Raw genomic sequence first — 23,761 nt, 5'->3', positions numbered from 1 at the left:
TATAGATATATATATCTATATAGATATATATATAACTGAATATATATATATATTCTATATCTATATAGATAGATATATATATATATAGATATATCTATATATATAGATATATATGCATCTATACCACTTTATTGAACAGGATAGATTCAGTTGAGTATAATGAAGGAAACAGCTTTGTTCTGACTTCATTTGTCTTTCAAAACTCCTATCCTTGAAAAATATCTTAGGCCAATCCCAAAACTTTCTAGACCCCTGAGGTATTAATAACCAATCTAACTCTTATGTACACAAAACTTCATTTTGTAATTCAGTTTAAAGCTGCTTTTTTCTCCCCCAGTTCATATCTGTCACAGTCTTAGAAATCTGCATAGGGCTGGGAAGAGGAGGAAGTTGAGGGGGAAGGCTCATATTTTTACTAATTCATCTATCTTAATCTTCTACTCTTCCTTTTCCACTCACTGTGTTGTCTCTGCCCTCTCCTAAGTTGGAGAGATGGGAAGGTGAACAAAAAGAAAAAGATTTCAAAGGTCACAATTAATAATGACATAGCAGGGACACCTGGGTGGCTCAGTGGTTGAGCGTTTGCCTTTGGCTCAGGATGTGATCCCAGAGTTCCTGGATCAAGTCCTGCATTGGGCTCCTGCATGGAGCCTGCTTCTCCTCCCTCTGTCTATGTCTCTGTCTCTCTCTCTGCGTCTTCATGAATAAATAGATTTTTAAAATCTTCAAAAAAAAATAATGACATAGCAGATCCCACAAATGTTGGCTCTTTCTTTCAAGGAGAGCTTCTGTGGGACTCTGAGGTCAACTCTCCTCCACAACTCACTTCAATTTTGCTGATGATCTTCCCCTGCAATGTTCACTGGGATGAGCCATGGTCCTACAGCTGTTTATGCACCACCCCACCCCACTGCCATGGTCCACTGCATGTAGATGTATTATGAGGTCCTCTCATCTGGGCATTGACTCATCTCAGGTATCCAGAGCCCTCTGAACCCACCCGAACCCGATTCTCCTTCCCATCCCCAATGGGAGAAGTGCAACCTACTTTCACTACAGCTTTCTCTCTCTGCTGTGCTATCCCAGACAGCTTCAGCCATACTTTGGTCTAACTTTTTTCACAGAAATATACCAGGCAGCAGTCTCTACACACTCTCCAAGTAATGAAAGTGAAATTTTCCCAACATCCACTTCCCCTGCACCAAATCTGCTCTTATCACAAGGTAGCAAGACGTCCCTGAGTGGTTTTGCTACGCAGAAGATTATAAAATGTGGGTGTCTCCTCTGAAATTTAAATTCTTTCCTGAGCAATTCTGTACATCCTTTATTCAGATTTCCTCCATGGAACGTGAAGCAAAACTATAGTACAAGATCACTAAGAGGATATTGACATAGAAACCATCCGCTGCTAATATTCAAATTTCCCCTGTATTCGTTGTACTTATTTTTGAGTGTATGTATTTTTAGTTCTATATAATTTTATGCTACGATTAATTTCATGTATCTACCACTACAATCCACATTCAGAACAGCTTCAATGCCACAGAAAATGCTGTGCTGCCTTTGTATAACCACACTCACCTCCAACCCCAACTCCAAATCTGGCAACCACTAACCATCTGTTCCTATAATTTTGTCATTTAAAAAATATTATTTAAATGGAGCCATAGAGTATATAACCTTTTGAAAATGGTAGTTTTGATTTAGTAGAATTCCCCGAAGATTCATATAAATTGTTACACATATATCTCTAGATCTTTCCTTTCTATTACTGAACTTCATTCTATGTTATGAATACCAGTTTAAAAATTCACCATCTGAGGAACATCTAATTACTTTTAGTTTGGGGTTATCATGGATAAAACTGCTGTGACCATTTTTATGAATATACATTTTCATCTCTCTGTGAAAATGCCCAAGAATGCAATTTCTGAGCGGTATTTTAGAGACACTTTTAGTTTTATAAGAAAATACCAAACTGTCTTCCAGATTGGATATACTATCTTACATTCCCACCAGCAAAGAATGAGTCATCCAATTTCTCTGCTCCCTTGCCTGCATTTCACATTATTTTACAATCTGATGGTTTTATACCAGTATTTCATTGAGTTTTATATTTTTATATCCCTAATGGCTAATTATATTGAACATTTTTCATGTATGTTCTTCTGCTATCTATAGATAATTAGTGAAATGTTTCTTCATCTTTTGTTCATATTCCAATTGGATTTATATTGTTACTGTTGAACTTCGAGAATTCTTTATATATTCTGGATACTAGTTCTTTGCCAGATATATGGCTTGTAAATATTCTCTCCTACTCTATAACTTGCTTTTTCATCCTTCACAGGGGCTTTGGCAGGGCAAAAGATACTAATTTTGATAAGGTCCAACATACCAATTTTTTCATTTTTCTATGGATTATACCTTTGGTGTCAAATGTAAAAAGTCTTTGCCTAGCTCTAATTTTGAAGATTTTCTCATGTTTTTTGTTGTTGTTGTTAAGTTACATAGTTTTATGTTTTACATTTAAGTCAGCTATTCTCTGTTTGTGTTAACTTTTGTAAAGGTGTTAGGTTTAGCTCAAAATTCATATTTTGACTACAGATATTCAACTGTTCCAGCACATACATAATGTTTTAATACATTATTCAGAGTTTTTATTTACTGAGTGCTCACATTTGGACTCAGTCAAAGAGAGTAAATTTATCTCTAGGTCTAGGTGGACATTAAGGTGATTATCACCAATAACTATGGCAATTATACCAGGCTTAAATAATTCAGAAGGTTAAGGGAAAGGACAGAAAAAGTGTCCCTATTAAAACAATCAAAAAAAATTAGCAAAATTATTTAATTAGTAATCTTCAATCTTTGCTTAATTACTATCTAAGAAAATTTGTTAAGGGTAACACTGAAATATTTATAAAGTTTTACATGGAAAAAATAGTTTGCTCACATTAAACTTTGATTACTATCAAAACACGTAAATCTGATCCCCATACTCTCTATGGCTATTTATAGTTAAATATACCAAGATTCAGTCACAGGCAAATATTCAAGAGTACATCCATTTCTTTGCAGCTCTTTGCCATAAAATCATAAATTGAACATCTCCTGATGCTGCAGATATCATCACCTCAACAACAACTTATACCTAGTTAAAGCTCTAATTTAGCATGGTACTAGTTATCCACTATCCTTGGAAGATTTTAGAAAATAAAATCTCACAAATCATTTCTATGTGCTCCCAGTTTAGATTAGAAAATTCAGTTATGAAATATTGGGGAAGACGGTTGATACTTTCTAATTTTGTATATATTGTGATTCAATCTTTTCTTCTTTAATGGTCCTAACCACCCTCCTCCAACACACACACACAAATAGCACCATATCAGCTCCTTGGGACTTCTGTGCATCTTGTGACTAACTCCTTTCACTCAGGAAAATATTGTCTTGCATTCAATTACATATGGCTTCTACTTACCTAATTTCATTAAAAAACCTAATTTTCCACTGTTTTTCCCTTGTTCTTACACTTATTCGGCTGAATAAGGAAGGAAGTTTCTGATGAGCAACTTCTTTCCTGTTACATTTCTATGTCTAAGAAAGTGTCTACAATATCATGGTACTCTTTGATTCTTCCTAATATCATCATCTTCTTCAGATATTGTATTTAATATATACACAAACTGAGGTTTTTAAAGGTATAAAGAGATACTAGAATTAACAAATAAGAAGTCAGTGTTTCCTCTTATCACTTTAGAAAACTGTTGCTGTGATGGAAGAGTCTCCTTAATGTCACCATTATATTGATAGAAAACTTTCCCAGGTGTTAAGCAAAGATTGAACTCACTGTTAAGTGTGCTAGGACTCAAGCATGCAAAAGGAATCTATAATGTCTTTGCCCTAAAAAAGTCCAGGGTCTAATTTGGGATAAAAGATTAGCCCAAATTAACTAATTAAAAAGCAATACAAAGTGTAGACAGGTAATTGAGGTCTAACATCTAATATGCAGAAAAACTTCCTAGATGGCAGAAAATATCTGAGCTGGGACAGAGACTTTGAAAGAAGATATACAAGTACTAGAAAATACTTCAGACCAATAGATGTAGTCATTGACTATTACAATGCAACCTTTTACACACTCCCTCATTATTGTTTCAGGTTGGGTACTTCACTCTTTTACTCACTACCAGGAGCCTTGAGGCATACTTAGCTGCAACTGGTAATACAAATGCCTCTTTTTCTTCCTTTTTTTTTTATTTTCCCTGCCTCAGGTCCTTTTAACTTCATTTAAGCTGTGTAAATAGATACCCTAAGGTGTCTGGGTGGCTCAGTCAGTTAAGCATCCCACTCTTAATTTCTGCTCAGGTCCTGTTCTCAGGGTCTTGGGATCAAGACCTGTGTTGGGCTCTGTGCTCAGCACAGAGTCTGCTTGTCCCACTCCTTCTGTTCCTCCCCCTGCTTGATTTCATTCTCTCTCACTCACTCAAATAAATAAAATATTTTAAAAAATAAATAAATAGATGCCCCAAACGCTTAGACTGCAGACTTAAGTGATGAAATTTTATAAGGCTACCAGATGATCACAGTGTCCAGTTCTAACATTAATTCATGTGTACAAAAAATACAGCACACTCTACAAACATTATAAAGAAACATCTGGTGCTCAAAAATGTATAGTTTAAATTGCTAGCATTCTCTGGAAAACAGACACCTAAAATTGTACACTTATCAGCTGTACAATAATGCAGCTTTGACTAGAGTATGAAAATGTTCCTTTCTTACTCTACACCAAATCTTACTACTCAAACTCATAAGCTATTAATTAGATCATTTCCAAAAACAAGAAGAAATAGTCCAAAAATATTTTGTATGAAAATTTCTACTTCTCTTCATCTATTTGGTTTAGATATTTAAGGTGTGGTAATATATTTGTGACTCCAAAAGACTGTGAACCCAAAGATAATGAAAATAATAATAAAAGATAAAATAATACTTATAAAGTTATAATGGTACTTATACACTAGAATTGTTGCTTATTTGAGGTTTGCTGACTAAAATGACTTATTTTTCTTAAGATTTTATTTATTCATGGGAGACACACAGAGAGAGGAAGAGATATAGGCAGAGGGAGAAGCAGGCTCCCTGATGGGAGCCTGATTCAGGAGTTGATTCCAAGACCCTGGGATCATGACCTGAGCCAAAGGCAGAAGCTCAAACACTGAGCCAGCCACCCCAGGTGCCTAACTAAAATATTTTACTATTTCATTTCAGGGTACCAGAATGCAGCATCTTCTTTCATGGTTTCATTAAGTTTAAATTTTTATAGTGAGCACTGGATAATGTTATTAATGTATAATATGCATTATGCATTTGTAGAGTATCACCACCTCTCCCTCCTCAAGAATGTTTCGTATTACTTGTAACATAAGTAATCAGTCTGAAAGATTGATTAACTAAATGTTTTAGCCAGAACAATCTTTTGGAATAAATGGGCAGTGACTGACAGCAGAAGTTTTAGTATAGTTCCTCTCAAAATGGCAGGAATAATACATTTCGCTTCAGTCTCTTCAGTAAATTCTACTTAGCAACACTTGCAGAAACACCAATTTGCTTTAATGACCATGTGAGTGAATTTACACTATTTATGCATAGCATCATATTGATTTTAACAACAAAAAAATAACTAGCCAAAGTTTCCCAAAAATAATTTTGCATAAACTAGCCAAAGTTTCCCAAAAAATAATTTTGGCATAAACTAGCCAAAGTTTCCCAAAAATAATTTTGCATAATTTTGCATAGCATCATATTGGTTTTAACAACAAAAAAATAACTAGCCAAAGTTTCCCAAAAATAATTTTGCGACTCAGGAATGCCATAACTCTGTAGTTATAGGCAAATGTATTTTTAATTCAATTTATGAATGGTTTAAAAATACTGAATAAAATATACCACATTCTAACAATCTTCTGGAACATATCCTACAACAATGGTTTTACACAAGATGTAAAATCAGACATTTTCTATGTGGTTTTTCAGTTAAGATCTAAAATCCAAAATACAGGGGATCCCTGGGTGGCTCAGTGGTTTAGCGCCGCCTCTGGCCCAGGGTGTGATCCTGGGGTCCAGGGATCAAGTCCCACATCAGGCTCCCTGCACGAAGCCTGCTTCTCCCTCTGCCTGTGTCTCTGCCTCTCTTTCTCTCTGTGTCTCTCATGAATAAATAAATAAAATCTTAAAAAAGAGAGAGAGAGAGAAAATCCAAAATACAAATAATAGTTGACAATAAGTCCCTCCATGTGTTTAATGAAAGTGCTAGGTCATCTATGTAAAAACTGCAAAGGAAACTCTCAAAAGCCAATCTTGTGCATCTATGTCCCTTGAAATTTAAGTGGCCAAAGACGTTGGAAACTAAGTAGAGGAAAATTTTTTTTGAGTTGTTGATATGCTATAAATACCACCAGCATTGCCTCACCTCAAACCTAGAAGAAGCTTTAAGGAAACCACTTCCTTAAAGCTTGAAATACACATTCTGATGCCTGAGGGACACAATAGTTAATGTCTGATACATCTTAGAGTACTGTTCTAAGACCATTGTAGTGGGATATGTTCCAGAGGATTATTAGAGCATAGTTTGTGTCATCTCATTTTTTAAGTCACTCATCAATTAAATGGAAAATGAAAGGCTATGCTCCCAAATTGGCAAACTAGAGAGAAGTGCTAGCTAGCTACACTTACCCAGGAGATATGAGATTATGTAAATGTTTCCAGAAGACCAGAGGTAGGCAAGTTTGTAGAAAAAGCTTGTTTAGAGACATTTCAAATCCAGTCCAAGAAGAATGCATAGAGGGATAGAGTCATCCCAACAGAGTAAATGGATTTCCAGATTTCCAGGAACTAAAAGAGAAACATTAATGCATCTGGCCAGAAGAAAATATATTTCTTCTGTCATGGAAAATGAAGCCAAATAGTCCCACTCCCTCTGAGAAAAACATATCTTTCTGTTTTGATAGGTTATGTTATACTATGGTAACAAACCAATTATTTTAGTAGCTTAAAATCACAAAGATTAGTTCTTGCTCATGCAACATGATTGTTCTGTGTCAGTGATGGGCAGACATTGAAGTTTTCATGGCTCAGGATGACACAACAACCATCATCTCTAAAGTTCCTGACTGCAGTGTCAGAAGGAAAAGATCTCTAGAGACTCTCACATCAGCTCAGCCTATCAGTGACACTTGTCAGTGACACTCGTGACTTCTCACAACTCCTTAATCAGATGGCCTAACCTGACCATAGAAAGCCAGGAAATTCAACCCTACCATGTGCTCAGGAGGCACAGAAATTTTTGATGAGTAACATTAACGTCTACCACACCATCCTAAGGTAAAACAAGGAGTCCATCAAGCTCTGAGGAAGTTTACTGAAGGTTGTATTCACATCAAATAAATCAGACCTCACCTTCATCTATTCTACTTTTTGGAGATTCACCCAAGTAGGAGCCAGAAGCAGCCTATTTGAACAGGACAGAAAACATGGGAGTCAGGTAGAGAAACACAGCAGAGGCTGATCAATTTCCCCTTTTCCCCACAACAAATGACCAGGAGAAAGCTAGCCACAGCTAAGGTAGGGAAAAACTTTATCACTAAATGAATTTAGGACTTCCTTTTATTTTAATAACTAACTTTTTTCAGCTTTACTGAGGTGTGATTCACAAATAAATATTGTATATATTTACATTGTACAACATGATTATTTTATGGTATGCAATGTGAAGATTTATTTTGAATTATACTTAGTATACAATGTTTTATTAGTTTCAGGTGTTTAACATATTAATTTGGCAAATTTATACATTACTCAGTGCTGACCACAGTAAGTATAGTTACCATTTGTCGTCATACAATGTTATTATAATATTATTGACTATATTCCCTATGCTGAACTTTTCATCTCCGAGATTTATTTATTTTATAACTGGAAGCTGGTACCTCCCCTATATCTATTTTGTCCATCCCCTACTCACATCTCCTCTGGCAACCACTAGTTCTCTGGTGTTAAGAATCTAGTTTTTTGTTTATTTGTTCAGGATTTCCTCATTAATTGAATAGAGTATAATAGAAACGAGACTATTCACATGATTAGAAGTGATCACAGAACATTTTATTTTCTAATAGTAAATAAATAAGATATGAGACCTATCTGGTATTTTATTCATGACCAAGAAAAGGATTAACCCCATTGAGCAGGTATAAATGGAAACTAGTAGAGGCAAAAGGGATAAACATTCATTTGTTTAAATAAGAAATACATTAAAAAAAAAAGTTTCTGCTAGGTAAATGCATTTTAGTAAATGGTAAGGCCAGAAAGAATATAAGAAAAAAAAAACACTTCAAAGTGAATCCAAACAAAAACAAACCTATCAAAATATATTTAGAAATTCAGAGAAAGAAAATATCACATATGACCAAGACAATCTCAGAAGCATTAAGATAAAAAGCTATTTCGGAAATGAGAAAAAAGTTTAGAAATCAAGCTAATCTACCCTAGAGTTTTTATCAGAAACATAAAACCAAAATTAAAGCTAAAAATGCTATCAGAATCTGATTTAAGTCAAAAATACCTAGGAAAATGCTCCATCACAGCAAAATGAATGGCAGAAAATCTGATTAGACTCTGTATCATTGGCCAAATAGGAATGCTGGGCAGAGACGAAAAACATAATTTATTTCCAACAAACTAGATTTAGGCATAGAGTGATAACCCCTTAAACTATCAGAACACATTAATAGTGGATCTCCCAGGGGCAAACTACTATTAAATCAGTAACTATTTGCTCTTTGAATTTTTCTCTCAGTGATCTAGAAAGTACCAAATAAGAAAACAGGAGAAGACAGGATACAAGTGTCTGAAGAGGTCAAATGTTCAAAATAAAAAATTAAAATACAGATTATTTTATGTAAATTGGCTGTAATTTGAAGTGAGGGTAAACACTAGTGTTTACTCAGTGCAAAGAGTTGTTCAACAATCTTCAATCCAAGTGTAAATGACTACATGAAAATCAACAAGTGATCCATCTACAGCCAGAGTTTAAACTGCAATTATTCAATCTGTATTAGTGTCTTTGCTTCATAATCTATTAGCCAAAATTGATATATGAAAATTTGATGATATTAATTTAAAAAGGGCAATAAAAATACAATAGATAAAAATGAATTTCAAGTTGATTTATTTGGTTTTGGTTTTCTGCATTTTGTTTCTAAAAGTAATATACATTATTGCATTAGAGATCACTTTACCAGTGGCTTTTAAATATATATTTAATTCTATCTAGAACAACTTCATTTGTATAAGTATTGAGTATACAAGTTTATTTTCACTTATTATTTATTCTATTATCATAACCTCCATATAAGGTGTGTGGGGCAGAAAAGTGTTATTACACCTATTTCACATTAGGAAATTAATACTTAATGAGGTTAAGAGACTGCGTGAAGTCCAACAATAGGCAGTCAATGGCAGAATCAGGATTTGAAACCAAATCTTTAAACTTTTAATCATTGTACACTACCTTCTTTACCAATTGGGAATAGTGTTATGATGGTTTAGGATATAATTTAAAACTGTTGAGCAGCCCAGGTGGCTCAGGGGTTTAGCGCTGCCTTCAGCCCAGAGTGTGATCCTGGAGACCAGGGATCAAGTCCCACATCAGGCTCCCTGCATGGAGCCTGCTTCTCCCTTTGCTTGTGTCTCTGCCTCTCTCTCCCCCTCTGTGTCTCTCATGAATAAATAAAATCTTTAAAAAAATGTCTACAATATTCTAAAAATCACATTTCAATTCATTCCAAAAAATATTTAATAAAACCTGACCATATTCTAAACTTAAAAAGAAAAGTGACAAATAAGATATAATTTTTATCTTCAAGGACCACGTGGTTTGGAAAGATACATAGAACAGTGAAAAAAGAAATATATTTTTAAAACATATATAATAACAGAAGCTTGTAAAAGTAGAAAGATTGTATTTTGTCTGGGGCTTCTGGAACAGTTTATTGAGAATATGACATTAGGCTAGTTTTCAAAGGATGAATAGGAGCCTGCCTGGGTATTCTGGAAAAGTCTATTTCAGGTGGGGGGTTCCCAATGTGCAAAGACACATAGATATAGGAAAAACTGAACAGTTTTATCAGTAAGTACTAGATTATTTTACTTTTAAATACTGTTTCCAACATCTCAAAACTTAGCATGAATTATTAATTAAATTCATTAGCACTTTATTCTTATACAGTAATTAGTATACTTAATATTTCTATATTATTTTTTCTCTCACAAAGACAGCTAAATGGTAAGATGGGTGATTATGCCCCCCCAAATGCAAATAACTTCTCTGTTTTTCTACTTTTACTAGTGATAAAACATCTGATTATCATCCATATTCTAAAGCTATAATTTTAAATCATTAATTTCTATTGAATCAAACTGCACATCCTCCCTTGAACTTTACATTAACATAATCATTGAACCTTCTTTTCTGACCTTTGTTCCCCTCATTCCTCCCTCTATAAAATCCACAGTAGGTGCTCCTGTAGATGGATAATCAGAAGCAGAAGTTCCAAGTCCAACAGGACACACTGAGTATCTCTACTCAACAATTACTCAGACCAAAGTATTTTGCTAAGCTACAGAAGCATCTATAATAACATGCAGAATTCATTTCATTTCATACTTCACATTAATTTTATCAGCCTCATTCATACATATTTTCAAGGATAATGAATGACAAAATAATTCATTTTTTTATGCTGATTATAGTTTCTCTGCCAAAGACATACTACATTTTTGTTGAAAGTTTATGTAGTACTCTGCAAGATTCTTGAATACTGAACCAACCATAAATACTTTCTTCTTTATTTTAGCATCTACAAAATAAGATCATTAACATATGAATATGTTCTAGACTGCTCTCCTGGTAATCTCAATCAAAAAGTTCTTTAGCAAAGAAAGGGCAAATAGAGTGCCATCAATCTAGTTTAGTTACGTAAAATGAGTTTTTATGGAAAACAATAAAAAAAATCAATTCAAACCATGTACAGAAACACAAAACAATCTGCTAAAGGTTCCACTGCTGAACGATATGTTAGACAATTACTTGGAGGAGATATGTTGGAAGGCATGTATCCAAGACACAGGTAAATAAATAAATGGATTAGATAGCTAAGTCTCCTCACAGAAAAGATGCAAGGGAGGAGTATCTGTGATATGTCTATCTGCTAGTACTTTCTTAACCCACACAAGCTGACTCTTGCTTTGCTGCCTCAACTCTGACACAAAAAAAAAGTTCTATTGTCCCCGGTACTAGGAATCCCATTGCATCAATGTTACTAAGTCTTGTGTGATTTTGCTTAAGATGCTGAGATCACAGGAAGCAGTGCAATTGTACAAGGTATAACATTGTATTTTAAAATTCCCATTTGACATCTCTTTTCAAGTCTTTTCTGGTCCCTGATTTATTAATCCTCTTGCCTCTTACCCACATAGTACGCAGACTTATTCTTCTTTCATTTCTTGTACAACATGGTTTCCTACTTTGAGAAAGAGAACCCCAGGAAGCACTTTCACTTTGTAAATTATCATATTTCTGTAACATTGAATCTTCTTATGATGCATTTTACTTTCCTAATCAGAAAAAAATATTTAAAATTACATATGAAGAAATATATGCTTATGGGGCGGCATCTGGGTGGCTCAGTTGTTGAGTGTCTGCCTTTGGCTCAGGTCATGATCTCAGGGTCCTGGGATCTCAATCCTGCGTTGGGCTCTGTGCTCCCTTTCTCTCTGTGTGCACTCTCTCTTTCTCATAAATAAATAAATCTTAAAAAAAAAAAAAAAAAAAGAATAGCATATGCTTTAACTAACTGTGAATCCCTAGCATTTAAGGTGAGGAATGTATTGGGACGCCTGGGTGGCTCGGTGGTTAAGCGTCTGCCTTGGGCCTCAAGACATGCTCCCAGGATCTAGTCCCACATAGGGGTCCCCACAGGGAGCCTGCTTCTCCCTCTGCCTATGTCTCTGCCTCTCTGTATCTCTCATGAATAAGTAAATAAATCTTAAAAAAAAAAAAGATGATGCATTTATTTATAGTAGGTGCTCAATGAATACTGTTGATGATACAAAAATTATTCAAAGTGAGAGAATCATGTAACAACACAAGGAAAGTTAGTGTGATAGGAAAGTAGAGTATGTATATTCTTTCTTAAACAGTGGATTGGCAAGTTACTGGATATGAAAGGAAATAAAGTGAAGTAGGAAAGAGAATGGTTTGAATTAGTTTACCATAAACAAAATTCTCTACTGAGCGCTCACTAGGTACCAAATACTCTTGGAAAAATCTTCCTATCCCTCTCCTAACCCTCATAAGTAAATCTATGCCATTCTACTTAGTTTCTTTTACACATATAACACAATTTCTCATTAATTTATTTCAGTTTCATATAGTTCTTTCCCACATTAGCCTGTAAATCTCTCAAAAGAAGATTACAGGGGCACTCGGGTGGCTCAGTTGTGGAGCATCTGCCTTTGGCTCAGGTCATGATCCCAAGGTCCTAGGATGGATTTCTGCATCAAGATCCCCAGAGGGAGCCTGCTTCTCCCTCTGACTATGTCTCTGTCTCTCTCCGTGTCTGTCACAAATAAATAAATAAATAAAATCTTAAAAAAAAAAAAAAAATATATATATATATATATATATGAAATGTCTTTTCTCCACAGATAACATATATCCAGAGCATATCCCAGTGTTTAACACATAAAAGTTATATAATAAATACCTGTTGAATATATCAATCTACCACAAAGTATTGTTCTACAACTACACTGTTCTTCTTAATCTCTACTAGAGATTTTACTACGATGTATATAAAAAGTCACAACATTCCATTTACCTTCTTACTAAATTAGCAACATAGAATTCATTGTATAAGTAGTCCAAAGTTTATTTAACTATATTCCCATGGAATATCTGCTGTTTTTTTTTTTTTTCGGTTCTTCAGTAAATAAGCACTTAAGTCTGCTGCTGCTTCCTTTGCAATCTGTCTGCCTTTTTGAGTCTTTTTCTTGCCTTGATTGGTTTGAATTTACAATATAACATTAAGTAGAAGTGATGAGAACAAACATTTTTACCTTGCTTCTCAGATTAGAAGAAAAGCAGTTAGTCTTTCACTATTATTTTTTAAGATTTATTTATTTATTATAGAAGCAGTGGTCAGAGGGAGAAAGGAGAGAAAATCCTGAGCAGACGTCATACTGAATGCAGAGCCCTAGGCAGGGCTCTATCCCTTGAGTCTGAGATCGTGACCTGAACCAGCAGAGTCAAAGACACAACCAACTACACCACCCAGGCATCTGGATCTTTCACCATTAAATATCATATCAGCTCTACACCTATTGCAGACTAAGCTTATTGCAAGCTGTGGAAGCTCACTTATATACCTAGAATATTTGCTAACAGTTTTTTCAAGAATAAATGTTCTTTTTCCTCATACTTTTGTTGTAGCTAATGAGATGATCATATACTTTTCTTTTTAACTCTGTTAATAAGGTAAACTACACAGATTGATTTTCTAATGCATAACCACCACTGCATTTTGGAAATGAACCCGACTTGGTCATGATGTATTATCCTTTTATGTAAATTTGATTTATATTTGCTAAAGTTTTATTTATACTGTTTACATTGTGACATTGTGCTCATGAAGAATACTGGTCTGTACTTTCCTTTTTTTTTTTTTAAGATTTTATTTATTTATTCATGATAGTCACAGAGAGAGAGAGAGAGAGGCAGAGACACAGGCAGAGGGAGAAGCAGGCTCCATGCACCGGGAGCCCAACGTGGGATTCGATCCCGGGTCTCCAGGATTGCGCCCTGGGCCAAAGGCAGGGGCTAAACCGCTGTGCCACCCAGGGATCCCCTGTACTTTCCTTTTTAAATAATGCCTTATCATGGTATTGTTATCAGAGCAATGCTGGTGTCATAGGATAAGATGGGAAGTGTTCCCTTCTCTACAATTTTCTAGAAGAGACTGTGTATAATTAGTATTTTTTCTTCCTTAAATGTTCAGAGATTTTATTAGTGAAGTCATCTACTAATAAACCCCAAGGTACCTGGGGTTTACTTTGTTGGAAGACTTTGGGTATTGTTTTGTCTTGAATTGTGGATATTTATACAACTGCACTGAGATATAATTTATTTACCATAAAATGTACTCATTTCATGTAAACTATTCAATGACTTAAATATACCGATTTGTGCAACTATCACCACAATCCAATTATGGAACAGTTGGCCCACCCCAAAAGATTTCCTTGTGCCCATTTGCAGTAATTTATCATCCCCAATCCCAGTGCCTGACAAACACTAATGTACTTTTGAATTCTATGCATCTGCTTTCCTGGACATTTTGTAAAAATGGAAGTACCCACTTTTGGTTTTTGTGTATGGCTTCTTTCATTTAGCATAATGTTTCTTAGGTATTACTCATGTTACAGCACATATAAGTATTTCATTCCATTTTATTGAATATTATTCTGTGGTATGGATATACCTTATTTTTGTTTATCCACCCATCAGCTGATTAGGCATATGATGGTTTTAACTACAAATACAATTTCTTCAAAAGATATATAGCTAGTAGGTTATATATTTTTCTTGTGTATATAAAATAGATCTTTATAGATTTGTGAGAGCATTCCTGAAGATAAATTCCTAGAAAAGGAACCATGAAGCCAATTATTATGAACACTTGCAATATAATAGATATTTAAATAATATTTTTATTTCACTCCAAAGGGGTTGCATCACTTTACAATATTTCCAATGATATATGTAAGTGTCTATTGTCTCAGTCCATTTCCAATATAGGAAATCTATCATTGTTTACATCTTTGTCCCAACTCATCAATAAGCCTATCTCACTCTTGCATAAATTTGCATTGCTTCAATTATTAGTAAAGCTATATCCTTATTGCTTATTTAAATTGTATTCACTCTCAGATCAATTTCCTCCCCTCTTTATGAGTACTCCCCAGGCTACTCTTACCTCATCCTATCCTGAATTGCCTGGCTATAAAACTCTTGTATTATTATTCTATGTAGTCTTATGAACAATAGATACTTGATAAGAATTTTCTGAATGGGTTGATAGACTATTCTTTGTTAGCTTACCATCCACTTTTTACCTTCTCTCTTTAACAAGATCACAAGATCACAAGATTCTTAAGAACAAAGGACAATTTATATGCATCATTAAACCCTGAATATCATACAGAAAACCACTTTAACGTTGATAAATATTTGAGTGTTAACTGATGTGAATTTAACTAACTGAGACCAAAGGTAGGGTTTTTCATTACCTGCAGTGAAATTAAAGGCAAACCATAAAGAAAAACCATTTGCTATCCATATCACCAATGGGTGATAATCAAGAACATACCTGCACAAGAACCAAAAACTGCTTTTAGCAGGAGCTCTATCTATAATATATATATATGACATATTAGAATATATACAATATACATACCAGAATATATACAATATGGACTATATTATCTAATACATCTAAAATACTGATACAAAACATATTGCAATATATAATATGTATATGCTATATTATGTATAATAGAATATATAAAACACAGTACATATTAAGTATAGTATACAAAGTATATTTAGAGAGAGAGAGAGAGACAGAAAGAGAGAAGGGAAAGAGAAAATATAGAAAAGCCCAGTAAAAAATAGTTGAGAAGATACAGGCTCCTTCCCTTTGACAAATGAAGCCCACTGTTTCAAAATCAACATTTATCACAAGGCACTGTTGTTGGCTCCCCTGGTATACCAGAAGCAATACAGTTTTTATGCTAATTATTTCCCTTCATGCTGGCTACTAGATAGATATCTTGCAGCTAACCATAGTTACATTATAATAGAATGAGATTGTATGAAGACACAAAATCCTCTTATGCAGTCCAATTTAGAATCCATTTGAAAAACTCTCCAGTGCTATACCTAGAAACTGAAATGTGCTGAGAATCTTAGATTTTTGCATATATTTCTGTTACACTGAAATTTGGTTGAGTTTTGTGAAAACAATATTTTTTATAGATAATTTGGTATTATGTTCTATTATACCTGCAATAAAAGTATAATTTTTAGGCTAGCTTCCTAGGTTTACATTTAGTCATACTAATATTATTAGAGAAAATATACTTGTAGTTTATATTATCAATGAAAGTAAAATTTTAGGGAAGGAAATGGTATCTGTTTTATCCTTACAGCCAGTAAAAATAGGTTATTCTTAATATTAACCAGTGAATACATTTAGAAAAGCAACAAAATTTATTCTAGTCTCAAATCCTAGCAGGCCTCATATTTTATCAAAAGAGCACATAATTATTTCAATGGGGCTTTTAAAATTTTATTCAAATAAATGAGTCATTTAATATCTATCATTTACTTTCTTACTAATTCACCTGATGAAAACAACTTATAAATAATATAATTAGCATTTAGTAAAATAGGACAAATGGACTCTCAGCATTCCTTAGAAAACTCCATTGTAAAAACTAAGATATTGTATTAGTTTTGTGTCCAACTTCACAAATTAAACCACTGAATCAACATTTCAAAGCCAAATATTTTTAAAGTGTTCATACAAAATTGGTACTGACCTGAAAATAATCAAATCAATGACAATTGCTACTTGCATTCCATTAAGTATACACAAGAAACTTGTAAAATGCCTTAAAAATGGGGGGAGGGAGGGTGGGAAGTCCATTTAAATTTTATTATTCAAAAATATTTAATCTTCTTTTTTCATAGTCCTAGTGCTTTAAAAACAGCCCAAATGCTCAGACTGATTTTTATGTCTCTCACAGTAAGCATCACATAATTAGTACCATATTAATAACTTTAAGAAAATCATCTCACATACATACATATTTATTTAAGTTTTACTTTCATGACACTTGTTATTAGCCCCCCCCCCCCCCCCAACCAGGGGCGACAACAACAACTCTCATCAAAGACATTTCAAAATCCATGCTTCATTACGGAAATTTTACAGATATTCTTTAAATATACTTTTCAAAAAAAAAAAAAGATTTTATTTATTTATTCATGAGAGACAGAGAGAGAGAGAGAGAGAGAGAGGCAGAGACACAGGCAAAGAGAGAAGCAGGCTCCATGCAGGGAGCCCAATGCGGGACTGGATCCTGGGACTCCAGGACCACGCCCTGGGCCAAAGGCAGGCACTAAACCACTGAGCCATCCAGGGATCTCCCTAAATATACTTTTCTATCAAGTGTTACAGAGCCTGATATTTCCTTAGAACCTGAAGGGGTTTGTATTGTTTTTCAAAACTTAAAGCTAGGAGTGGTCAAGTTTTAAATACAGGAAGAAAGTATATAGATAATAATTTTCTCCATTTTACAGAATCCCACGCTAAACCTAGAAAAGTAAGAGAGTTTTTCAAAAGTGACACCATTAGTGGTAAGAGAGAAGTAGAATTCAAGTATTCTAAAACCAAATCCAGGGATTCTTCTACTTCTTTATGCTGCCTCCTGGTGGCACTGAACTAGTTTCTCTTGGGAGATTTTTGTATACTAGATTGTCTCCCTGAGGATGTTTAAACACTAGTTAGCAGCTTTAAAAAAAATAGTTACATTTACTAAAGACTTAGATGGAGTTAAGGGTTTCCTAAAATGGATTACTTCTTTTTTTTTTTTTATTTCATAGAAAACTTTTATTTTAATTTACTATACATATTTAAATTTTAGGAAGTCACTAGGTCGATGCACTTTCCTCTGTAGGTTTAGTTTGATCTTCAGTTACCATTTTCCAAGATCTTTCCAATAGTTTTCTTAATAGGTATACATTGACAAGTGTAACTCAACTATATGCCTAATATGAACATTTCAGATTTGATTACATTGGCCAATTACTCATATGGAGAAAGTCTGAACTACCCAGAAATAAGCCACTCAATGCACAAATGCACCATACTGCAAGGCAGTCCATCTGCCTCCAGTGACTATTATCCATACTTGTGAGGAAACGAGGCTCTGCCACCAGACACAAGAAGCACCCGTAAGTAAGAGATAACCATCTGCTGATGACCTGCGCTCCCTAAAGAATCAACTCCACGTTCTAGCAGGCTTCCTCTATATAAAACTAAATAGAACAGTCAATATTTTAAAATTACTTCCCACTTAAAAATAAATTATGGACTGAAATTTGTAAAATCACTATAAATTGCCATCGATGTCTTTCTGAAGGAAATATTTAACCAAAAGAAAGAGAGAAAATGAAATAATGAAAGAAAAAAGGAAGGGAGGGAGGGAGGAGAGGAAGGAATGAAGTTAGGGAGGAAGGAAAATATATAACAGAAAAAGATTTTTTTTGAATTTTAAAGGATTGCTGAAAGAAGAAAGAGATACATGCAGTTAGAATGAGTAAACCTTTTGCTTCCTATTTAACTTGTCTCTCCTATCCTCCTTTCATTTCCTTAATCAACATCTTTTTTCAGTTCAGTTGATTTTCTTTCAGGAAATATGATCTTTTATGATTAGATACTTCTTAAAGTTCTTTACCATGAAGTAGCTCCTAAACTCTAAAGGGAAGGGGCTTGGGATCCCTGGGTGGCGCAGCGGTTTGGCGCCTGCCTTTGGCCCAGGGCGCGATCCTGGAGACCCGGGATCGAATCCCACGTCGGGCTCCCGGTGCATGGAGCCTGCTTCTCCCTCTGCCTGTGTCTCTGCCTCTCTCTCTCTCTCTGTGTGACTATCATAAATAAATACAAAAAAAAAATTAAAAAAAAATTTAAAGGGAAGGGGCTTGGTGACACAGTTTCTCATCAAAATTATAAATGGAATACCCACAGGATGAGGGTTATGACAAAGAGGGAAACATTCATGTAAATTCAGAAAACTTTTTATTTTCAAGCTCGCAACCTGCTTCACAGATAAATCGCAGCCAAACTGGAGAATCAGTAACTGGCAAGCCTTTTTTGTTTTTTTTTATTTTATTTTATTTATTTTTTATTTTTTTATTTTTTTGCATATAGTGACCTCCTCTCTTTGTACTACAGGAAAACATTTCCACCTAGAGTCCTTTCACAGAATTTCCAGAGACCAAATGAAATCAACCATAATGACTACCAGAGTCAGATAATAATCAGTTTTTAATTGAAACATCAAGTCAATTCATTTGTGACAACATCCTATCATTCCTTATTCTTGACATGAAGTTTCAGAGGACTCAAAACAGTTTTCAGGTCCATGGCATCTAGGGAACATTCCAATGTATGGTCTCTTTTAAAATCACATTTACCAGAAAGAAAGAATAATCTTTAGGATCCTAAAACTGAATTTGATGTTACATACCAGACTCACTAGTTTGATTCAATTAATTGTCTAGAAACTCAACATTTTTTATGCATCTTACACACGGATTCCTAATACTAATAGATCTTCTTCTGGCTTCAGAGGTGTCTTCCAGAATGAAAACTGAGCCCTTATTGTGGATTTGTCTTGGTTAATTCAACAAATAAATAATTTGTGTCTGTGCATACAGGTAACTATATTTAGATTAGTAACTATTATTTTGTCACAAAATAAAATTCCTTCCACAATTTATTTTAAGAACATTAGCTTTCCTTTTTGAGATTTCAACAAGATATTTATTCTTGTCTTCTACACAGAGCTCTATCCAATGAATTCATTTAATGGCAAACTTTATATAAATCTTCCTTGAGATCAAGCTATGTGTATTCTGGAACGAAAAACATCAGTAAATTGGCCTGCTTTCAGTTCCACTAAATTACACTTATTATCCTATGTTAATTCACATATTTACCTTGATCAAATATAATAATATCCTACACATACATGATAACCAAACCACTTTAGTCGTCATTAATAGGCAACCCATTCCATTTAAATTTGTAGGGTGAAATACCTGACAGTGTGTCACAAACCATTTTAGTTTTCAGCAGTAAGTGCTTCATTTTTTCCTGCCTCACACTCTTAACTGTATTGGAAGTAGTGCAAGCTACAGGATGATGATGGTAGTAACTAAGGAACATTCCCTTCTTTTAAAATGCTAACCACCGCTTCATCTCTGAAAAAAAATATTCTGCACTTTTAGCATGTGGCCCAGTATTTCACAAATGCTGGGTCTCAGCTTTTATTCCGTATTCCTGGGATATTCCATGCCCCATCATATTTTCTGCCTTCCTTCACTATTATTCTGCAGGAGGTTTAATATCACAAGTGATGTTTCTTAAAAGCCACCTTTGGAGGACTGAAATTGCATTACTGAGTGTAAAATGACCACATACGGTATGCACAAACACAACACAGCACAATGGAAATTACATACATTTCCTGCTGCCCGGCACACACGGTGTAATCATGCCAAGTACACCCAATGCTCACTCTTTGTGTGTGTGTGTGTGTGTGTGTGGCCTAGACACAACCATCAAACCTATTCTGTGCCCAAGGCAATATCTGGCAGAAAGGATTTCTGTTGGTGGCTTGAGCAAGGATTATGTCAAAGACAGTGTGAAATGTGGAATGAATCAGACTTCATCAAACGGTCTTGAACTCCAAGGCTCTTCCCCAGCGCTCCCCAACACACAAGCTTAACTCCCCCTCCTTCCTCCCCTGCTGTTCCGGCCCTGACTTCCCTCTCCTTCTCTCTCTCCCTCCAAGTCTTTCAGCAGCTTTGCTCCGTTCTCAGAGCCAATCCCTCGGGGAAAGAAATCAGTAAAACGCTAGAAGGTGAGACCTCACCATCAGGTGAAAAGGGCAGGGGCGGCAGAGGGGAGGGCGCGGTGCTCGTCGCCACACCCCACCCGAGTCGCGCGCTCCGGGCCACTGCGGCTCGGCTCGGGGCACGGCGGGTCCCCGCGCTCGCCCCGGGCACTCTCTGCAGAAACTTCCCTTAAAGCAGGCAGATGCGCAGGGGAGGGGGACGAAATTAGCCACTAGTCGGAAGCCACAGTCCACGGAGCTCCACGGAGCAGGACGGAAAGGCGCCCTTAGACGCGGCCCCTCCAGACCCGCACCCGCCGCTGCCTCCCACCCCGGGGCTTGGCTGGGAGTGCGAGAGCCGCGGGCCGAAGGGGGAGCGGGGAAGAGGACGTTACCTCCCGGGCCAGGGCCGCGTCCTCCACGTGTGCGCTCAGCCAGCCGCGCCCCGGGACTCGCGCTCCCAGCGCCCGCCGCAGCCCGGCTCGCCTCCCCGCGGGCCCGCCGGCTCCCCGCGCCCCTGCGCCCCTCCGCCCCCGGCGCCCGGCGCCCCCACGCCCACGGCTCCGCCGCGCCCGCTGGGAGCCTCTAGCGGAGGCGGAGGGAAGCGCAGCAGAGCCGCGGCGCCCGGCTCCGACGCCCGCTGCCGGGGCCAGCCAGGCGGCGGCGTGGGCTCCGCGGGCCCGCAATCCGCCGGCCGGACGCCGCCGCCCCACGTGCCCACCTGCGCGCCGCTCACCTGCCGCCGACGCCCACGGCCTCCTGCGGCCTCGAGGGGCGGCTCCAAGTTGCCAGCGGGGTTCAAAGATAAAATCTCGCCAGAAACACACACGCGCGCACGCACGAGCCCACGCTATAAATCAGCGGGCACAGACCACCAGCTCGATTCGCATTTCCAACCGGTTCCCAGAAGTGTGAGGTCAGGACACCCGCACACCTGCCCCCGCCGGGCACCGGCCGCTCCCTGACTCGCCCGCCCGAGCCCTCCGCGCGGGCTGAGCAATCTGCCGGCGACGCCCGGAGCGATCATCCTAACTTAGCTTAGCCCCACGCCCCGGCCCCAAGCCCAACGTCTGTGTTAAGTTATTCTCCTTCCTGGCAGCGGCTTTGCTGCCTCTTACCTTGAGACGGTATCAATTCTCGCCCGTGTCCTTAAAATCCGAAGCCAAGGATGAAGGATGCGCTCGCTGCACACAAGTCCAAGCTGTGCCTCGACCCCCGCCCCCGCCCCCGCCCCGGGGCCTCGGCTCCGCCGGCGCTTCCTTGCACAGGGCTCGGGAGGTGATGGCGGGTTTCAAAGCCCTCGCACCGGAGGCGCCTCCGAATCTTCACGCCCGTAGGAACGGAGACGGGGACAACCTTCCTGCTTCGGAAGCCTCCCAGCCAACCCTCCTCGGCCAACTTGGCTTTCTATTTAACGTTCTTCTTTAGCCCTCCAGGCCCATCAGTCCCCGGCAGCGGGCAGGGAGAAGCTCCTATTCTCAGTGGTGGCCGCTCCTCTCCTCCCCTGGATAAAGCCCCTCCCCCTATTCTCCCCTGGATTTGGAAAATCTTCTCCCTCCCGCTCGGATTTAGGTGGGGACGAGGCTGAGAGGTGCTGGAAGAAGGGCCACGCCAAGGCGCAGCCTCAGAGATCCTCCTCCCCGGGCAGCCCTTGGCGAAGGCGTCTGCTCCGAGGAAACTTTGCGGGGAGGAGGTGGCGGCCGAGCGGGCCGGGCAGGCCGAGCGCCAGGTGCGGAGGCTGCGAGCACGAGGGACGCCGGGCGGGCGGCGGGCTGCGGGGTCCCGGCGGCCGAGCGCGGCGCGCGGGCTGCGCACACACACCCCCGCGCGCGCGCACAGCTCCGCGCGCACGCCCAGCCCCGCGCCCCAGCCCCGGCCGCGGGCCAGCGAGAGTCGGGCGGCGCCGAGACCGGCCGGGGCTCCCGGACGCCGAGGACGGGAAGCCCCAAGCACTCCCCGCTAGTTAGCGGATTGCTGCTGCCCGGCACGTCCTCACCGCCGGCCCTCACGCCCGTCCGGCCGCCTCTCGGGTCCCCGCCCTCCCTGGCATCTCGGGCCGCCGCCTCTTTTTCCGTGACACCAGTTATTCTCCGGGGACCCTCCGTAAAGTCGCCGGACTAAAGATTAACCCGGTCCCCATCTCTCCACCCTCCGGAGTCACCTCCGCCCCTCCTACCGCGGAGCGAGCCTGGAAGAGGCTGCAGCTGCTAGCAGGGGAGCGGAGGGGCTCCCCGAGGTCCTTCGAGTAGAGGAGCCCACGCATCTTCTCCTGCATACACGATCCCACTCATCCCCCCTTTCCTGCCCACTCCGTCACGTAGCACTTCCCCCCGAGGGGCCCCTGAAACTCTAGTCGATTTTTTTTTTTTTTTTAAAGAAGGAGCTGCCTAGGGATTTGTGACGCTGGCGCTGGGGACTGGGCTAATTTACCATCTACGCTTATATTGTAGACTGGACGGTAGCAGGTGAACCGCTCCGCTGGAGAAAGGGGAGGGATTTAGGGGTCTGGAGACTCAGCCCCTTCAGCTGCCATTTCCAAGGTTTTGCACCTAGAGTAGCTGTCCAAGTCTCGGTCTAGCTCCCGTCCCAACTTCCCCCTCTCCCCTGAAATCCAGGAGGGATCGCTGGGTGCCGCCCCAGCTGGGGAGCCCCAGGCAGGAGAGCCTCCTCCCTCAGGATTGTCCCAGGCTCATTCGCTGCTCCCGGCGTAGGAGGTTCTAGCGGGAGTTTGTCGTTCCCGGACTGGGCTTCTGGAATTGCGCACCAAAAGTAAACTTTTACCCTCGGTTTGCCTGTCTGTTTGCTAACCACGGCTCGCCTTTGTGCTCTGGGAGGTCGCTACACCAGCAGAGCGTTACTCTGTCTTCCCAAGGGCTCACGAGGCTGAGAGCTGCTGTGGGTTTTCTCACTCCAGGGCTTCGAGAACCTCTGCAGCTGGGGACCTGCCTGCAGA

General features: G+C 38.7%; 1 protein-coding gene across 3 annotated transcripts in view; it reads right to left on the bottom strand.

The window, feature by feature from the left end:
* The window catches only part of LINGO2 (leucine rich repeat and Ig domain containing 2), a 1,121,960-nt gene extending 1,099,308 nt beyond the window's left edge, over window positions 1-22,652 (bottom strand). For 2 of the 3 annotated variants that reach the window (XM_041760400.1, XM_041760402.1), the window contains exon 1: window positions 21,927-22,652. The gene's annotated coding sequence lies outside the window, so the exon portion shown is untranslated. Of the gene's footprint in view, window positions 1-21,203; window positions 21,312-21,926 lie in introns of those variants that run through there. The other variant, XM_041760401.1, reaches the window with a different exon arrangement.
* Between the last annotated feature and the right edge of the window lie 1,109 nt (window positions 22,653-23,761).

The sequence above is a fragment of the Vulpes lagopus genome, chromosome 7, assembly GCF_018345385.1.
Source record: "Vulpes lagopus strain Blue_001 chromosome 7, ASM1834538v1, whole genome shotgun sequence".
Classification (NCBI taxonomy): Eukaryota; Metazoa; Chordata; class Mammalia; order Carnivora; family Canidae; genus Vulpes; species Vulpes lagopus.
This window is presented reverse-complemented; position numbering and strand designations above follow the sequence as displayed.